The 8332-nt window shown below is 48.0% G+C and overlaps 1 pseudogene; it reads left to right on the forward strand.

The window, feature by feature from the left end:
- LOC112075321 (V-type proton ATPase subunit S1-like) overlaps positions 1-953 on the forward strand; it is a 26887-nt pseudogene extending 25934 nt beyond the window's left edge.
- The last annotated feature ends 7379 nt before the right edge of the window (positions 954-8332 follow it).

An 8332-nucleotide genomic window follows, 5' to 3' on the forward strand; every position in this document is an offset into this window, starting at 1 on the left:
ATAGCACCGATTTGTAGTACCGTACACTGTAATATGCACCGAGTATACCGTAATCACTGAGCCAAGTATACGACCGAGTATACCGTAAACAACTGGGAATATACACCTCGAGTATACTACACTGAATATACACCGAGTAGTACCGTACACTGGGAAAGATACACCCGAGAATATACCGTACAACTGGAATTATACACCGAGTATATCACGTACACTGGATATACACCGAGATATATACCGTACATCGGGGATATACAGCCAATAGTAGAACATATATACACCGTACACTGGGAATGTACCCTGAGTATACTGTACACACTAGGAATATAGAGGGTGGGGCATAAGCGTGCATCCCTGTCTCACCTCACGCCTGTCCACCTCAGCGCCTGTCTCACCTCAGGCCCTGTCTCACCGTCACGCCCTGTCTACCTCCACGGGCCCTGTCTCATCCCACGGCCCTGTCTCACTCAGCGCGCCTGTCTCACCTCACGGCCTCAACAAGGTCTCACCTCACGGCCCTGTCTCACCTCACGGCCCTGTTCTCATGCCCTGTCACAAGCCCTGTCCTTCACCTCACGGCCCTGTCTCACCTCACGGCCCTGTCTCACCCCACTGGCCCTCTGTCACCTCACGCCCTGTCTCACCTCACGGCCCTGTCTCACCTCACGGCCCTGTCTCACTCACGCGCCCTGCTCTCACCTCACGCCCTGTCTCACCTCAGCCCTGTCTCACCTCCACGGCCCTGTCTCACCTCACGGCCCCTGTCCTTCACCTCACGGCCCTGTCTCACCTCCACTGCCTCTGTCTCACCTTCCACGGCCTGTCTCACCCACGGCCTGTTCTCACCCCACGGCCCTGTTACCTCACGGCCCTGTCTCACCCCCGGCCCTGGTCTCACCCCACGGCCCTGTCTCACCTCACGGCCCTGTCTACACTCGTGCACGGCCAACTGAGTCTCACCGCCGACGGCCCTTGTCACGGCCCTGTCTCACCTCACGGCCCTGTCTCACCTCACGGCCCTGTCTCACCTCACGGCCCTGTCTCACCCCACGGCCCTGTGGAAAGAAATGTGTGTTTTCTGACAATTTTAACCGCACACTTGTTGTTTGATAAATGGATTTTATAATGTCGTATGTTTTTCCCCCAACACCACTTTACATTAATTTGTATAGCAGACCCTCGAGCCAAATTGAGTCGATCTTTTTTGAAATCAACAAAGCATGAGAAGACTTTGCCTTTGTTTTGGTTTGTTTGTTTGTCAATTAGGGTGCAGTGTGAATACGTGGTCTGTCATAAGGTAATTTGGTAAAAAGCCAATTTGACATTTGCTCAAAATGACTTAAATGTACATTGTTTCACTGAGGAAATGTACGAGTCTTTTAATGATAATGCAGAGGATTTTCCCACGGTTGCTGTTGACACATATCCCACGGTAGTTATTGGGGTCAAATTTGTCTCCACTTTTGTGGATTGGGGTGATCAGTCCTTGGTTCCAAATATTGGGGAAGATGCCAGAGCTGAGGATGATGTTTATGTATAGCCAATTGGAATTTGTGGTCTGGATATTTTATAATTTCATGTAGGATATCATCAACACCACAGGCCTTTTTGGGTTGGAGGGTTTGTATTTTGCCCTGTAGTTCATTCAAGGTAATTGGAGAATCCAGTGGGTTCTGGTAGTCTTTAATAGTTGATTCTAAGATTTGTATTTGATCATGTATATGTTTTTGCTGTTTGTTCTTTGTTATAGAGCCAAAAAGATTGGAGAAGTGGTTTATCCACACATCTCTGTTGGAGAGAGAACTTTGTGTTGTTTGTTTAGAGTTTTCCAATTTTCCCAGAAGTGGTTAGATTCTATGGATTCTTCAATTACATTTCTGACGTGCTGTTCCTTCTTCTTGCGTGGTGTATTTCTGTATTGTTTTAGTGATTTACCATAGTGAAGGAGTAGACTGGTTTTATGGTTCTCTGTTTTTGGTTAGACAGGTTTCTCAATTTCTTTCTTAGGTTTTTGCATTCTTCATCAAACCATTTGTCATCGTTGTTAATATTCTTAGGTAGTTTGAAATGTTTAGATTTGATAGGGAAGCTGAAGTCAAATATACTGTTTAGGTTTTCTACTGCCAAGTTCACACCTTCACTATTACAGTGAAACGTTTTGTCCAGGAAGTTGTCTAAAAGAGATTGAATTTGTTGTTGCCTAATTGTTTTTTGGTTGGTTTCTACACTACTTTCCTTCAGTCTAAAGCATTTCTTAATATTATGTTGTTCATTTGGCTTTGATGCCTCATGATTGATTATTGCTCTGTTCAAGTAGACTGTGATTTTGCTGTGATCTGATAGGGGTGTCAGTTGACTGACTGTGAACGCTCTGAGAGACTCTGGGTTGAGGTCAGTGATAAAGTAGTCTACAGTACTGCTGCCAAGAGATGAGCTATAGGTGTACCTACCATAGGACTCTGGGTTGAGGTCAGTGATAAAGTAGTCTACAGTACTNGATGAGCTATAGGTGTACCTACCATAGGACTCTGGGTTGAGGTCAGTGATAAAGTAGTCTACAGTACTACTGCCAAGAGATGAGCTATAGGTGTACCTACCATAGGACTCTGGGTTGAGGTCAGTGATAAAGTAGTCTACTGTACTGCTGCCAAGGCGATGAGCTGTAGGTGTACCTACCATAGGACTCTGGGTTGAGGTCAGTGATAAAGTAGTCTACTGTACTACTGCCAAGAGATGAGCTATAGGTGTACCTACTGTAACAGTCCCCTCGAAGCCTACCATTGGCGATGTACAGACCCAGTGTTCGACAGAGCTGCAGCAGTTGTGAATGTTGTCACCGCCAGGTAGGTGTTTGTCCCCCTGTGTGCTGAGGGTGTCAGGTTCTTGTCCAGTTCTGGCATTTAGGTCACCACAGACTAGTACATGTCCCTGGGCCTGGAAATGATTGATCTCCCCCTCCAGAATGGAGAAGCTGTCTTCATTATATTATGGGGATTCTAGTGGGGGGATATAGGTAGCACACATGAGGATATTTTTCTCTGTTGAGATCATTTCCTTATTCATTTCTAGCCAGATGTAAAATGTTCCTGTTTTGTCAAAAAAATATGTTTTGTAGATGGGTCTACCAGCTCTCTGTAACCTAGAGGGCAACCAGTGGGTCCGTCTCCTCTATACCACCCACCTGGTAGTGTGGTGGATGGGACTACCAGCTCTCTGTAACCTAGAGGNCTGTAACCTAGAGGGCAACCAGTGGGTCCGTCTCCTCTATACCACCCACCTGGTAGTGTGGTGGATGGGACTACCAGCTCTCTGTAACCTAGAGGACAACCAGTGGGTCCATCTCCTCTATACCAGGTTTCTTGTAGGACGACAATGTCTGTATTTCTGATTTCTTAGATGAAGTCTGGGTTCCTGCTCTTTAGGCCAAAGGCAGATGACCTCAGACCTTGTATGTTCCAGGATGAGAACTTTCCTCCCTCCTCTCTCTCTCTCCCTCCCTTCTTCTTTTTCCCCTCCTCTCTCTCTCTCTCACTCTCTCCCTCCTCTCTCTCCTGCTTTTGTCTCTCACTCCTCTCTCCCTTTCTCTCTTTTCTCTCACTCCTCTCTCCCTTTCCTCTCTCCTTCCCTCCCTCCATCCCCCCCCCCCCCTCTACATCTCCAATCTTCCTCTCTACTCTCTCTCCCCACACCCCCTTCACTAGTTGTGTACTAAATGGTCATTTACTGGTTGAATACAACCTCCTTTTTGAGATGCATCCCCACACTATCCGTTGCTGCTCCCATCGTCAGCAATGACCCTAATCTGTAGTACGCTGTTAGTACTGCTGGTGGGTACTGCTGTGGGTACTGCAGGTGGTTTACTGCCGTGGTACTGCCTGGGTACTGCCAGTGGTTACTGCCGTAGGTACTGCCGTTAGACTGCCGTGGGTACTTGCCGTGGGTACCGCCGTGCGAGTACCGCCTGGGTTATCGCGCCGGTGTGGTACCGCCGTGGGTACCGCCTGCAGTACCCGCCTGGGTAACTGCGTTTGAGTTGATTCCTGATAATGATTTATTTCTTATCCTTCTCTCTCCCCAGGGCGGAGCCGGCTGTTATCATGCTGTAGGCGGAGGAACCTGGACCGTGAGCGTGCTCCGTGTGGTCGCTGGGAACGACCGACCTTCACCTCTCTGACACTGTGAAGAGGGCTTTGACCCTAGCTCCAGGGCTCCCTCTGCAACCAATCAACCACTCCAGAGTCAGAGGGTTGAGCTGGACAGAAGTTGTGAACAGTCCTTTGTTCAGAAGCTATGGAAACCAGCACGCCCTTGCCCTGAATTTGAAATTATTGGAATTAAGTATTATGTTGATCCATTTTTATTGAAATATTTTTCTATCACCTTGCTCTGTCAGTCTGGTTCTAAACTATTGAGAATATTCCTGGGACACCGCTCTTCAAACTAGTGTGAGGTGACTGGACACACACACACTGTTACAAACAAACACATACATAAACTCTTTTGAACTTCATTCTGTGCTTGTCTGATCTTGGGGTTTTGGTGTTTGTGTTCTCCCCCCAGGTTTGCCATGTCCAGCCCACTACAAGGTGTCAGCTCTGCCGCTGTTACGCTAGACGCCGCTGGCAGATAGAATACGGACGGTCAGAAAGCAACGGTTTAACGGAGCCGTAAGTGGACGCACCGCTGAGTACTCCTACGTTGTCAGTCAGTCACTAACTAGACTACCCCGTCATTGTACCGCGCACCTCCAAACCCTGCTAACCAGCTGGAGGCGTCTTCATTCACTGACTTCCCAGGTAGGGCCGTGGTTTGTGCTAGTGCAGTGTGTCTGAAACCAGACCACATACGACAGGGACCCGTTGAAACACTTTCTACTTTGCTCTCTCTCTCCTCCCCCGTCTATCTCTCTCTCTCTCTCTCTCCCCGCCTCTATCTCTCTCTCTCTCTTCCCGCCTCTATCTCCCGCCCTCTCTCTCTCTCTCTCTCTCTCTCTCCCCCCCTCTATCCTCCGGCCCTCTATCTCTCTCTCTCTCTAGATTCCAGGAGTTTCAAACGTGCAGAGGGGAGAGTTCTCCTATGGCCCAAACCACCACCCAACAAAGACTGCTGCAGGTTCTTCAGTCCTGTTATCTGGATGGACTGCTGACCACTCTACTGAATGCTTCTGGTTCGACCTACGGCCTCCATTGATCATGCAGCTACACACCATGGACCGCTTTGAGTGACCCCAAGGGACCTGCTATTTCCGTACCGCAGACTGACTTAACACACACACAGGACGGACGGACATATTACAGACAGACACACAGACGGACGGACATTAGACCAGACAGACACACAGACGACGGACATAGCAGACAAGACACACAGACGGACGGACATAGACAGACAAGACACACAGACGGACGGACATAGACAGACAGACACACAGTACGACGGACGATAGACAGACAGACACACAGACGGGACGACATAGACAGACAGACCACAGACGACGACATAGCAGACAGACACACAGACGGACGGACATGACCAGACAGACACACAGACGGACGGACATACAGACAGACACACAGAAACGGACGGACATGACAGACAAGACCACAGACGGGAGGGACATATACAGACAGACACACAGACGGACGGACATATACAGACAGACACACAGACGGACGCGACATATACAGACAGACACACAGACGGCGACATATAACAACAGACACCACAGAACGGCACGGACTATACAGACAGACCGACACAGACGGACGGACATATACGACCAGTCACAGACAGACAGTTCAGACGCATTCACAGACAGACAGACAGACGCAGTCACAACTTGTATTATTTCCGTTACATTTTCCCTGTGCATTTCCTTTATTACCAACACAATGCTCAGCAAACAGGAAGGAAGATCAGAAGGAATGGATGGGGAAGGATGAAGATTTATGGTTAGAGAAGGGAGAATCTGTTACTGAAGGGTCAGTCTGTCATCATTCCTCTTTAGTTCAAATTTTGGTGTGAAGGTTATTACATTGCTGTTTTTTTAGTGAGTATAGCCCGTGTTGTAAACCAGCTGACTGAAGTGATTAACAGTGACATCCGATAACTTCACCTGGATTCACCTTGTCAGTCTGTCATGGAAAGAAGCAGTGTTTTCCTAAATGTTTATGTAATTCGCTCAAGTGTACTAGTATATAGTTATATTGTGTTTGACCTTGTGAGTTGTTCTTTTATCCGTAGCCCATAGGTTGGTAGCGTATAGGTTAACTAGGGCCACGTCTGAAAATGCACCTGTTCATGTATAGTGCCCTACTTTACCAGGCCCATAGGGAATTAGGTGCCCTACTTTTTGACCAGGGCCCTACGGAATTAGCGGTGCCCGTACTTGTTGACCAGGGCCCATAGGAATAGGGTGCCCTACTTCATTGACCAGGAGCCCATAGGGGAATAGGGCTGCAAACTATTTTTGACCAGCCCATAGGGCATAGGTGCACACTTTTGACCAGGACCCATAGGAATTAGGTGCACTACTTTTGACCAGGGCCCATAGGGAATAGGTGCACTACTTTACCGCGCCCAAATAGGAATAGGTGCCCACTACTTTTGACAGGGGCCCATAGGAATAGTGCCACTACTTTTGACAGGGCCCATAGGGAATAGGATGCACGTACTTTTGACCAGGGCCCATTAGGCGAAGTGCACCATATAGGGTGCCCAATCTGCAGACGTGGCCTAGGTTCACTAAGGGTTGTTTATGTGTGCCCAGTATCACCAGGGATTTACTCCCAGGAGTTACTCCCAGCTCCCAACCAAACTAAGGGTTAATGGTAATGTGAGAAAAGGTTGAGACAACCCAGACGGGGGTCCAGATGGTTAGGTTAGATGGCCTACCCCTTGTGTTTACTGATTCGAAGTTGTTCCCTGTGGCTTATATGAGTGTTTGTTAAAGGAAGGCGTGTCTGGTCCTGCCCTGGACCAGATCCATATATCCGTCTGAAATAGATTCATATATTCCTACTATAGTGAGTGTCACTGTGATTAACCAATAAAAGCTGAATGAACCGTCAATAATTCTTACGTAATAGTAATGTCGAGCGTATGCAGCAATGACTGCTGTCCAGGGAAAGAAGACCAGAACGATAAGCCCCGGTTCCACATACTTGATGTGTACTCATCAACAGTAACTCGAATGAATAGAGGAGACCAAATACACCCAATCAACCCTGGACCAAGTGCTACCCATTGTGGAAAATCGCAGCAAGGAAATACTAGCGTGTCTGGTGACAGAGTAAAAGGCACACATCTTACCCTACAGTGTCCTGAAGGAAGACACATACCTACCACCTGTTCTGGACTCTCCCCGTGTAGCTGATATTACGTAATATACTCACCCTAAGTGTAGAAGCGTCAACCTCTTCAATTCACATTACCCTCATGTGTGAAGACCCTTGAATAGTCCCTTGGTGTGTGGCATTACTTTGGAAAAAGTGGTTATCTCACAAGTAATTTCAAACCTATCCTAAGAATGAACCAGAAGTAAACATTGCTAGAAGGTGTATGATTTACTGCACACATATAAACAAACAACTATTAAGTGAAAAACCTTGAGGCGACGTCTTCGAGATTAGGCTGTCACCCTAGTGGAATTGGTGCACTTCCCCTATGGAATGACTGTGTAAGTGCAAGAATTAGTGCACCGCGTATTCCCATATAGGGCCTCATCTGGGTGCAGCCAACCTATGTTCAATACGTGCCGACCCGATTCCCATAGGCGCCCTCCGGGTCCACAAAAGAAGTTGCCAGCCTTGCGACTCATATGGAAATATGTCCCAGAATATGGCCCCGTAGTGTGTCAGAGAAATGTAAAGTTAGCCTTTCGCAGCGCGCTGCCTAATATACTTTCGGCCCCCTAGACGAAATCAAATAAGTGTAGTTGTGGCTACCGCGCGTACTATTCTGCACGCTTATGAGACGTCAGCTCCAGCCGTTCAAAAACTACCTCAGATGACCCACACCCTTTAAAATATCCCTCATGCACGACTCTCTCTTGTAGTCAAAAAATTGAGACCTGGCGAGCAACAACACTAACTTTATGCGGCCCTCGGGTCATGCCCAAACGAAATGAGTTAGGAGGCACCCTTAATCATTAAACGCCTATGTGTGGCCCACTGCCGAGAAGAGGTGTTTCAACCCAATGTTCCCAGCGGCAGCGCCTATTCCCCTATGGCGCGCTAGGTTGGTACAATCCAGCTATACCCGAAGGCAGTCCTCATCCAATCTCCGCTTATGGGCCCTTGGCGTGTGCTTAAAATCAAGTAGGTGTTCAGGG

Source organism: Salvelinus sp. IW2-2015, unplaced genomic scaffold, assembly GCF_002910315.2.
Source record: "Salvelinus sp. IW2-2015 unplaced genomic scaffold, ASM291031v2 Un_scaffold3086, whole genome shotgun sequence".
In the NCBI taxonomy this organism is placed as follows: Eukaryota; Metazoa; Chordata; class Actinopteri; order Salmoniformes; family Salmonidae; genus Salvelinus; species Salvelinus sp. IW2-2015.